Source organism: Schistocerca piceifrons, chromosome 1, assembly GCF_021461385.2.
Source record: "Schistocerca piceifrons isolate TAMUIC-IGC-003096 chromosome 1, iqSchPice1.1, whole genome shotgun sequence".
Classification (NCBI taxonomy): domain Eukaryota; kingdom Metazoa; phylum Arthropoda; class Insecta; order Orthoptera; family Acrididae; genus Schistocerca; species Schistocerca piceifrons.
In genome coordinates, this window is record NC_060138.1 from 130,917,157 (window position 1) to 130,929,932 (window position 12,776).

The window sequence follows — 12,776 nt, forward strand, 5'->3', positions numbered from 1 at the left end:
ATTTACTCTTACAACCAGTATGATTATCCTGATTGCCAAACGAAACGAATTAAGAATGATTGAAATTCAGACACCAAACAATTCAGATATCTCCATCAGTAGACTGTCCACAGATGCCTAAGTACTCACCTAGTCCTAGCGCAACACATGAGATTAAACCCAGCGCTGCTCCAGAGGATAGACTGGGAAGTGATTTCAAAATGACGTGTACGTGTCCAGCAGCACATTTCGACTCAGTTGAGTACGACACTGACGCTAGCTTTTTCCGTTGGTGAGGAGTACCTCGGAAACAGCATAAACAACAGCTAAATATTTCACTCGCAGAAATGTAACCACTGCTCTCACGTTCATGCCCAACCACACCCTCGGAAAACGCAAGATGCTCCGAAAATAAAGCCAAATATTTCTGACGAGCAAGGAATACAAATTTCATTTATATGAATGCGTGGTGTCTGTTCTTTCGGACATATGAGACATACGTATGGGGTTATGGCATACTCGCAGAATCATAATTTAAAGCCGGTTATTGAAACTCTGTAGGCTTTCTCGGGAAAATTTACGCCTATGTTCAAGAATCTTCCAGTTCAGTTTCTTCGGCATCTCTGTGACAGTCTCAAACGAGTCAAACAAACTTGGAACCATTCGCACTGCACTTCTCCGATTCTTTCAATATCCCCCGTAAATCCTATTGGTATTGGTCCCACATACTTTAGCAGTATTCTAGAATGGGTCACACGAGGGATTTGTAAGCAATTTCCTTTATGGACTGATTGTATTTCCCCTGTATTCTATCAATAAACCGAATTACGCCACCTGCTTTATCCACGACTGAGCTTGTGTCATCATTCCATTTCACATCCATATTGAAACTAAAATTTTAATTATATTTTTATTTAATCAGTAACCAACAGAATTTGCCCTGACAAAGACAACTCATATTTAAACTATTCATTTATTACCCACAGTATACAAGCCCAACGCTGTCTGACTGCTATACATTGAGAACATGACTTCCAATAATTAACACAAAAGTATGGCCCTGAATTGCAAGGAATCCTAACAATAATACAAATCCAAAAAAAAAAACGAAATTAAAGACATATGAAACTACCTTCAACTCTGTTAATTGTTTAAACTCATTTCAATCACGAATCCCGATAGAGGAAACTCCACTCTTTTTCAAAAGTCACTTACCTCACAGAAAATCATCATAACACGAACTACAGCAATTACTGCAAGTAGCAGCAACAGCCAGATAAATAAAAGGATTATAACTACTATAGACTCCAACTAATAAGGAGGCATATGGTTAGCAAAAGAAAGATTTTGTTGCAGAGCAAACAATATATTTAGAAAATTTTACCTTCTTCATGTCACATCCAGTTCCAAAAATTATATAGTTGTCAATAATTCCACTACCGAAACATGATCAACCATACATCCGTTATCATACCTTTCCTTGCATCTTTTATTATAAGAAATTTCCAATCACTTTACATTGCGTGTCCTACGAACATAGAGTCTCCACTAAGAAAAACATGTCTATACACTTCTCTATCCACTCACAAACTGCTAATCCGTCCAACCACAGAATCTCATTCCGACGGCGCAGAGAGCTGTCAGCGATATTAACGCAGTCTATAGCGCTACCAACATACAAACAGGCTACTTACAGTACTAAATGTCGCGCCCACGTATTTGTCTGAGTTGATCGATTCCAGCTGTGACTCACTGATATTACAGTATGCTACGTTTTTTCGTTTTGTGAAGTGGACACTTTTATATTTGTGAACATTTAAAGCAAATGACAATTTTTGCATCGCATTGAAATCTTATCAAGCTTCTTCCAGACTGTACTTCACCATAAATAAATCCATCATCTGCAGAAAGTTTGAGGTATCTATTAATATTGTTCGCAAGGTCATTAATACACAATGTGAAGAGCAAGAATCTTAACACTAGAACTATAGTTTTTTTAAAATATCGCGATTCAGAACATCGATATTAGAAGATATTATCGTCGGCTCCAATATATCAACAAAGAGCACCAATATATCGAAGTATAAAATATCGACAATCGGCCTACAAAAATATCTGCTGCGCATTGTAAATATACTGCCGAATTTAGAGTTGTACATTAAATTATTGATTTATTATTAGAGATTCTGCACATCAACAAGCTTGCAGCCTGGCTATCCCCCTAGAGCAAGAATTGAAAGAAAAACACTTAACTGGAAAATATGTACGTTAATCATGGGAATTTGTGCAGAGTGAAAAGCTTGTATTAGAATACTTTTTTCGTCGACTGTTGTGTTGTTAATTAACAACTGTGTAACTGATGCATTGTCATGTAATATTTAACATCTCCTATCTTATTTTCTTAATTTGTCGGTGGCTAGAAGTCGAAATAAGCCTTTTTTCACGCTGATGTAGGAAAATTACGTGGTGAAGCTAAATATTCTACTTCCTATTGGTAGCGCCGAGCCCCGATTACATCTGCATTTCCCCTCACATGTCTCCATGTATCTTGTCATTTAGAGTTTTATTCTTCATTTTCAGCAGCTTTTATTGAAGAATGCCGATGTGAAGCAATAGCATATTAGTTGTGCTAAAAATTGTTTTTCAATGCAACTGGTGTGCTGTTTTTTCACATCGGATATCGTGTTACTACATTCACACTGCCACCCGACCCCCCACTCCCCTTATCCAGTGCAATAGGACTACTTCTTTTATGCCACCTATACTTTCTTCACAGAGTCAAAGAGAAAGACTGGACGTGCTGAAAGCTCAAAAAGTAGTTGACCCGTTCACACAGTGAAAGTAAAATTATGTTCTTCTACAATTTCAGAAGAACGGTTTCAAATATTTACCGAAAACTGTGAAAAAAGTAATATAAAATAAAAATATCGACACTCGATATTGCAGTGTTACTTATAATCCGTCTTGATTGCAAAATTTGTATTCATATGACCGGTTTCGGTTAATCTAGAACCATCTTCAGACCTGTAAAGATAATGATACTAATTTACAATTTCACGAATGCAAATCTTTTTCATCCTATCTAATCAACATCAAATGTACCAGAACGTACCTGATATTTCGGTTACAGGAGTAACCCGACCAAATCCAGCAACTTTCACATGCCGTGTCACATAAAATTGGTTGGCACAATGCAAGTCATTTCTATTAATTATATCACTATTATCGACAGGTGGCGTCTGGCACATTTGTTACATTACATATGTACATACTGTATTCAGTAGATTTTTGTGATTAACTTTTATCTAGAAAAATACCTAATTAAAACCTGTAGATGTCAAGGTTAAAATCTGTACTTATCAAAATTAAAAAACACAGTAAAATTATCATTTTATAGGGTCTAAAAACATAGGCCGATTTCTATATCTATGACGCTGGTGTAGACTTGTTTTCCTCCATGGTCTGCTTCCGTGCTTCCCGCCATTTCGGTGTTGTGCCGCGATCCGCTCAGTCGTCTGACGTCCATCGCCGTGGGCAAGAGGGCCGCGCAGGAGGGCCCCGTCAACGACGCCAGGCGCTGCACACATCTTCCAGCTTCTCCATCACGCACACCAACTCTGATCCCTCGGCCTGGACCTCCACACGCAACAGTTATCTTAGTAAGTTGTCATAAATACTAAAATAGGCGTTATGATTGAACTCTCTTTGCTCATCGAGGATTAAATCCGGATCTTTCTTTTTGTGGGTGTGTGTGTTTCAATTTCTTCCAAAATATTAAGAAACCGTCCCTTATGAGCTCTATGCACGATGTCTAAATTTTGTTCAATGTTCGTGAATGAGTGGGGTGCACTCAGCCTCGTGATGCCAATTGAGGAGCTCCTCGACCGAATAGTAGCGGCTTCGGTCAAGAATACCATCATAACGACCGGGAGAGCGGTGTGCTGACCCCACGCCCCTCCTATCCGCATCCTCCTCTGAGGATGACTCGGCGGTCGGATGGTCCCGATGGGCCACTTGTGGCCTGTAGACGCAGTGGTTCGTGACTGAGTGCTTTGAGGCAGCCATATGCGCCTCAAACGCTGTTTTGTTTTGAGACTAGGTATGCTCCCTGAATATGGTCTCAAAGTTCCTACCAGTCCGCCCCATATATTGTTTACAGCAGTCATCACATTTGATCTTATATACACCTGAATCCTGAAATTTATTCCTGCTATTACATATTTTGTGACAGAGCTTCAATTTTAGCGTGTTATTTGTTCGGAACCCTATTTTGACGTCGGATTTACGAAAGCATCTTTCAATCTTAAGTGAGAGCCACGTATTTTTTCTTGTTATTCCTCTTAACTGCAACTTGACTTCCTTCTATGTGTTTTATTTGCCTCTTCTTTATCTTCTTATAAATATTCATCACCTGCTTGCACGTATATCAGTTCGCTACGGCCACTTGTTTTAAAATACTTAGCTGCTTTTCTACTCCCTGTTGGCTTAGTGGCAATCTTAGTAACATGTACACCATCGAAGTAAAATATGCCCATTTGTATTGCGGTGGGTGACAAGAGCGCTCATTGATAACTAAATCTGTACAAGTAGGTTTTCTGAATATGTTAAATTCATGTTTTCCATCTTTCTTTGTTAGTGTTAAATCTAAGTAATCTATACGGTTATCTTCTTCAAATTCCATAGTGAATCTAATTTTCGGGTGTTGAGAGCTCATTTTTTGTGCTACATTTTCGATATAATTTTTAACTCCTTTGTATAATAAAATAGAGTCGTCAACCTATCTCCTGTAATACACAATTTTCTCAGCGATATCAGGATTTTCATCAAAGAATTCGTTTTCCAAGTGATTTACAAAAATATCGCCAGCGTCCCAGCTAAACTGTTCCCCATTGCCAACCCATCTTTCTGTTGATAAATTTTACCATTGAAAGTAAAGTAATTGAACGACAAGACTTGTTCCAGCATTTCCACTAGTTCAATCACTTCCCCCAATGTCAATTTACCATGAGAGAGGAGATTGTTCTTCATGATCTCAATCGTTTCTTTTACGTGAATGTTTGTGTACAGATTTGTGAAATCCAGTGAAGCTTGTGACGCATTCTGAGATATAAGTACGTCTTTAATTTCCCCGGCAAATTCGTAGCTGTTCCTGATGTTGAAAGTCAGACGATATGTAAATGCCACCTTCAACCAGTTATTTAGCTCTTTATTTAATTTATAACTTGGGCTACTGGTATTGTTGACGATTGGGCGAATCGATTTTTCGACCTTATGGAGCTTTATTTGTGACCGTTATTCGGGAATTCGCGAATTCATTATTTTCGGTTTAAACTTTTCCTCCTCCGTGAAGAGAAACACACTGTTATCTATTTGTTTCCTTATGTATGTTTTCGTAAATCACTTGGAAAACGAATTCTGTGATGAAAAATTAACACAGATGAATGGTCCTGAATTGGAAGAAATCCTAACAATTACCTATACATTTCGTAAGTCATCTACCTCACAGAAAGTCTTCGCAACACGAACTACAGCAATTACAGCAAGCAGCAACTACAACCAGCTAAATAAAAGGATTTTAACTCTTATAGGCTGTAACTACTAGGAGGCATATGGTTTGCAAAAGAAAGATTTTGTTGAAGGGCAAACAATGTATTTATCAGATTTTACCTTATTCATATGATATCCAGTTCCAAAAATTATATAGTTGTCAATAACTCCACTACCCACACATAACCAACTACATCCGTCCTCATTTTACAATGCATGTCCTACCAACACCGGGTCACCACGAAGGACACATATCCAAGCCGTCCGCTCGCTAACTGCTAACCCGTCCAACCACAGAGTCTCTTACCGAAGGCGCAGAGCGCTGTCAGCGTTATTAATTACAGTGGATAGCGCTGCCAACATACAAACATATAAAGAGGCTACTAACACCATATTCAGTCTCCTTCATAGGCGAACCACTCTTTCCTAAAATCCTCCCAATAAACAGAAGTCTACCATTCACCTTCTCTACCACGGTTCTCACACGCTCTTTCCATTTCATATCGCTTACCAGCGTTATGCCCAGATATTTAAACGACTTGATTGTGTCAAGATGGACACTAATAATACTGTATCCAAACATTACATCGATACCTGTTTTTTTCGCCTCCAGTTTAACCTGCCTGCTAAAACAGCTCAAAATAACCGGTTCCCGAAATAACCGCATTTCTGTTTCTTGCTGCTGCAAGAGCTGACAAGTGAGAGAATTATCACACAATCAGCTTAAAAGCTCATGCATCCAAGTTTGCTGACATGAATTATATACAGAAGAATGGAAAAACAAAGTGGCTTTAGGAAAGGTACAGGCACCAGAGATGTAATTCTTACTTCACGCTTAGTAATGCAACTAAGAGTAAAGAAAAATTAAGACACGTTCATAGGAATTGACGACCTGGAAAAAGCGTTCGACAATGCCAAATGGTGTAAGGTGTTCGAAATTCGGAGGAAAATAGGGGTAAGCTTATGGAGAGACGGGTAATATACAACATGTACAACAGCCAAGAGGGAATAATGAGGGTGGACAGCCAAGAACGAAGTGCTCGGATTAAAAAGAGTCTAAGACGGGGATGTAGAGTATCGCCCCTACTGTTTAATTTATACGTCGAAGAAACAATGATGAAAATAAAAGGTTCAAAAAAGTTCAAATGGCTCTGAGCACTATGGGACTCAACTGCTGAGGTCATTAGTCCCCTAGAACTTAGAACTAGTTAAACCTAACTAACCTAAGGACATCACAAACATCCATGCCCGAGGCAGGATTCGAACCTGCGACCGTAGCGGCCTTGCGGTTCCAGACTGCAGCGCCTTTAACCGCACGGCCACTTCGGCCGGCTATAAAAGGTTCAGGAGTGGGATTAAAATACAAGATGAAAGGATATCAATGATACGATTCTCTGAATAATTTGCTATCCTGAGTGAAAGGGAAGGAAAATTACATGATATGCTGAATGGAACGAACAATGTGAGGAGAACAGAATATGGTTTGAGAGTAAATCGAAGAAAGACGAAAGCAATGAGAAGTAGCAGAAATGAGAACACCGAGAAACCTAACAGTAGAGTAGGGGATCACGAAGTAGTCCAGATTAAAGAAATTTGCTACCTTGGCAGCAAAATCTGTGAAGACATCAGAGAATGACTTCCATGGTTTTACAGGTAGCTGAAGGGGGTAAAAACTGTAATAGGAAAACAAAGGTTGACATGCATCCACCAAATAATTGAGGACGTACATTGCAAGTACTATCTGAGATGAAGGGGTTCACGTGAGTGGAATTAGTGGCCGGCAGCATCAAACTATCAGAAGACTGATGACAAAAAATGTTTTTATTGGCAATAATAAGCGTAGAATTCGAAGAAAGATTGAAAAATTCTAAGGAAGGTAAAGAAGTAGGAGATCTCGATCGATATATGGTTGAGACTGTGGCAGAAATCGGTCTCATTGTCTCCAACAAAGGTGGAGAAGGTGAAGGAGTTGGGTGCGCCTATTGTGAGAGTGAAAGGTCAAAAGCTGATGATTTTTCTGCATCGTCACTGTTCGATTGTATCAATTTTTGACCCTGAAACAGTCACAAAATTAAGGATTCTGTTATCTTCCCAAGTTATAGCACGTCAGTTAAGTAGTAGATATATCAATGAACTTTACCTTCTCTTCCAACGAACGTTGTGACTGTTTTCTCCTTGTCTGATGTCGCAAGTTTGTTGTTAATCTTTTAAAGCAAATGGAGCATTGTACTTCACTGCTACCACACTTCGTAAAATACTTCCAGGCAAGGGATGTGCCATTCGGCAGTTCAACCAACGTCCGAGGACGACAGAGAGAAACAATCGCATAGACACACTTCACGTACACGTGTGGCATCTAATGGACCACGCCACACCTCAATAGGTGCAACATTGTCTCAGTAATTCTGTACCGATTCTTATATAATGTTTTTGTTGCCACTTTCTAACTGTCGGCGTTTTCATTAAAATAGCACCGAACGCTTTTCTCATTTTATGTAATAACATTTGAAAGCAATTGAAATTTTGGGCATAAACATTACTGTTTTTTTTTTTTTAAATTTAAAAACCAAAACTACACACATCAAAAAAAGTGTTGCATCATCCCGGTTCCCAGGACTGAAGACAGACGGTGACTGTGGATAATGTACCACAGACACAGTCCCTTTGACTGCTCATAAATGTCACTAAACCCGCCCAAAGATGTAAACAACAATGCATGACAGCTGATCAGTTCCAGTCATTCCACCAGGAAGGAGGTACACGGCTCGAGTTGTCTGTAGTTCAACCATGCCTAGACGGTCAATACCGCTGTTCGATCGAGTCCGCATTGTTACTTTGTGCCAGGAAGAGCTCTCAACGAGGGAACTGTCCAGGTGTCTCGGAGTGAACCAAAGCAATTCGCACATGGAGGAGATGTAGAGAGACACGAACTGTCGATGAGATGCCTCGCTCAGGCCGCCCAAGGGCTACTACTGCAGAGGATGACCACTACCTACGGATTATGGCTCGGAGGAACCCTGACAGCAACGCCACCATGTTGAATAATGCTTTTCGTGCAGCCACAGGACGTCGTGTTACGACTCAAACTGTTCGCAGTAGGCTGCATGATGCGGAAATTCACCCCCGACGTCTCTGGCGAGGTCCACCTTTGTAACAACGGCACCGTGCAGCGCGGTAAAGATGGGCCCAACAACATGCCGAATGGACAGCTCAGGATTGACATCACGTTCTCTTCACCGATGAGTGTCGCATTTGCCTTCAACCAGACAATCGTCGGAGACGTGTTTGGAGGCAACCTGGTCAGGCTGAACGCCTTAGACACACTGTCCAGCGAGTGCAGCGAGGTGGAGGTTTACTGCTGTTTTGGGTGGCATTATGTGGGGCCGACGTATGCCGCTGGTGGTCATGGAAGGCGCCTTAACGGCTGTACGATACGTGAATGTCATCCTCCGACCGACATGCAACCATATCGGCAGCATATTGGCGAGGCATTCGTCTTCATGGATGACAATTCGAGCCATCATCGCGCACATCTTGTGAATGACGACATCGCTCGACTAGAGTGGCCAGCATGTTTTCCATTCATGAACCCTATCGAACGTGCCTGGGACAGATTGAAAAGGGCTGTTTATGAACGACGTGACCCACCAACCACTCTGAGGGATCTACGCCACATCGCCGTTGAGGACTCGGATAATCTGGACCAATAATGCCTTGATGAACTTGTGCATAGTATTCCACGACGAACAGAGGCATGCATAAATGATAGAGGATTTGCTGCTGGGTATTACAGGTACCGGTGTGTACGGCAGTCTGGACCACGACCTCTGAAGGTCTCGCTGTATGGTGGTACAACATGGAATGTGTGGTTTTCATGAGTAATAAAAATAGCGGAAATGATGTTTATGTTGATCTCTATTCAAATTTTCTGTACTGATTCCGGAACTCTCGGAACTGAGGTGATGCAAAACATTTTTGATGTGTGTCTAAGCACTGTCGTCATGGCAACTTGATGCGTCGGTGTTTTCTTAACCAGTTATTACTACAAAATGAAAAGAATCCTCTTATAACCGAGACCAAACAAATACCGAAAGGCACCAGTTACTCAGAACTGAAATACCGCTATCAGTTTTAACCGGTAGATTTTTTTCCATCTGTACGAGGAGCCGAAAGGAGGCCTCCTGCTCGTGCGCAGTGGGCAATGACTGTGCTGCGGCACTCTTCTCTAGTTAAAAGCTGAATGAACTCTCTGCAATGCCCTGCGTCGGGTCATAAATCGGAGATTCTTGTTTGTCCTGCTTTAATTTAATGGCAGTGCTTAATTGAAATCCCGTATCCCTGTTAATAAGATTGTCTGCTGTACAGATATGTATGGCCTTCTTAAAATCTCAGGTCATTGCTGTTGAGGATAAGGAGACCACACAAATCCGCGAGGCAGACAGCCTTATCAACAGGGATGCGGGATTTCAATTAAGCACTGCCTGGAATCCAGCTCCGCCGCTCCGGCATCGGCTGTTCGGCGGGCGTCGTGTTTCGGCTCGTCGCCTACCGCACTCGGCCGACCCCGTACAACGACTACACCAACGAACAAGGACATCGAGGTGGGTAATTTCCGCGAACCTCCAGGTGCCACTACCGGGCTCTGAAGATAAGTATACGTGTTCGCGCGCTCACGCCACCTGCAGCTGTACACCGACGAAGAATAAATGGGACATGAGGACTGCACAACGGGCAGAATATTCCACATCTCTGTGCCGCAGAATTCGATAATAGATTCCAGCCATTAGCCTTGGATGTCGAAAGGTCTCAGAAAGAACCAAAGCCTCCATCTGTAATAGTCAAATGCGAGGACAATATCACGGAGCTATTTAGACTACTGAAGAAACTCGTGGGACAAGAGAAATGGGCCATTTGCCCTGCTGGGACGGATCCATGCAAAGCTACCCTGCCATCTGACGTCCACTAGAGATCAGCAACAGCACCATTTGGAGAATTGAATGTGTCGTTTCATGTTTTCCGATCTTTGGTGGATAAGACCCTGAACTCTGGTATACAAACAGCAAAAGTTGCAATACTCACTTCTTATTTAATTGATGAATAGTTTTATGTTACCTGAACCGATTTTCAAATCATCCTGCGAGGCGGAAAGTTAAAATTAAATTTATCCAATAAAATGTTACAGAAATTATTGAGTGCATATAACAAGACACAGAAAGTATCGTAACAGAATGTACACTACTGGCCATTAAAATTGCTACACCAACAAGAAATGCAGATGATAAACGGGTATTAATTGGACAAATATATTATACTAGAACTGACATGTGATTACATTTTCACGCAATTTAGGTGCGTATATCCTGAGAAATAAGCACCCAAACAACCACCTCTGGCCGTAATAATTGCCTTGATACGCCTGGGCATTGAGTCAAAAAGAGCTTGGATGTCGTGTACAGGTACAGCTGCCCATGCAGCTTCAACACGATACCACAGTTCATCAAGAGTAGTGACTGGCGTATTGTGACGAGCCAGTAGCTCGGCCACCATTGACCAGACGTTTTCAATTGGTGAGAGATGAGGAGAATGTGCTGGCCAGGGAAGCAGTCGAACATTTTCTCTATCCAGAAAGGCCCGTACAGGACCTGCAACATGCGGTCGTGCATTATCCTGCTGAAATATAGGGTTTCGCAGAGATCGAATGAAGGGTAGAGCCACGGGTCGTAACACATCTGAATTGTAACGCCCACCGTTCAAAGTGCCGTCAATGCGAACAAGAGGTGACCGAGATGTGTAACCAATGGCACCTCATACCATCACGCCGGGTGATATGCCATTATGGCGATGACGAATACACGCTTGCAATGTGCGTTCACCGCGATGTCGCCAAACACGGATGCGACCATCATGATGTTGTAAACAGAACCTGGATTCACCCGAAAAAATGACTTTTTGCCATTCGTGCACCCAAGTTCGTCGTTGAGTACACCATCGCAGGCGCTCCTGTCTGTGATGCAGCGTCAATGGTAACCGCAGCCATGGTCTCCGAGCTGATAATCCATGTTGCTGAAAACGTCGTCGAACTGTTCGAGCAGACGGTTGTTGTCTTGCAAACGTCCCCATCTGTTGACTCAGGGATCGAGACGCGGCTGCACGATCCGTTACAGCCATGCGGATAAGATGACTGTCATCTCGACTGCTAGTGATACGAGGCCGTTAGGATCCAGCACGGCGTTCCGTATTACCCTCCTGAACCCACTGATTCCATATTCTGCTAACAGTCACTGGATCTCGACCAGCGCGAGCAGCAATGTCGCGACTCGATAAACCGCAATCACTACAGCCTACAGTCCGACCTTTATCAAAGTCGGAAACGTGATGGTACGCATTTCTCCTCCTTACACGAGGCATCACAACAACGTTTCACCAGGCAACGCCGGTCAACTGCTGTTTGTGTATGAGAAATCCGTTGGAAACTTTCCTCACGTAAGCACGTTTTAGGTGACGCTACCAGCGCCAACCTTGTGTGAATGCTCTGAATAGCTATTCATTTGCATATCACAGCATCCTCTTCCTGTCGGTTAGATTTCGCGTCTGTAGCACGTCATCTTCGTAGTGTAGCAATTTTAATGGTCAGTAGTGTATGTTACAGACAGACAAAACAGTACTTGACGAAACAGCACATACACTATGTGATCAAAAGTATCCACACACCTCGCTGAAAATGACTTAGTTCGTGGCGCCCTCCATCGGTAACGCTGAAATTCAATATGGTGTTGGCCTGTTAGGATGTAGGGAATATCTGAATTTCAATTTCCAATCGTCAAAGATAAAACAATATAATAAAAGTACAAGTAAACTACCACGCTTTAAAGCTTTTTCAAAAACAGCAGATCATTTAAAACCAACGAACATTAAGCAGCAGCGTTGCCACATACGGCGTAAACAAACAAAAATCCTATGCTATAGCTACACGTAACATCATTCACTGTGAACCTTAAAACAGTGTGTAAATAAACCAAAAAGTATGCCCTCGAAAAATCGTCATCGCTATCCGAAACACATCAAACTCGTAAAATACTTACCCAAGAACAAACCTAACTGAATACGTAACTACAAAAACCCTTTGAAGTGACATTCGCAAGTACAGACAGAAATTAAAACCCTAGGTTGCCTCTTACACTGTACCAAATGTTACTGGCCATAAAGGCACGTAACAAATTTATGTATCAATCGAAATGAAACAATAAGTA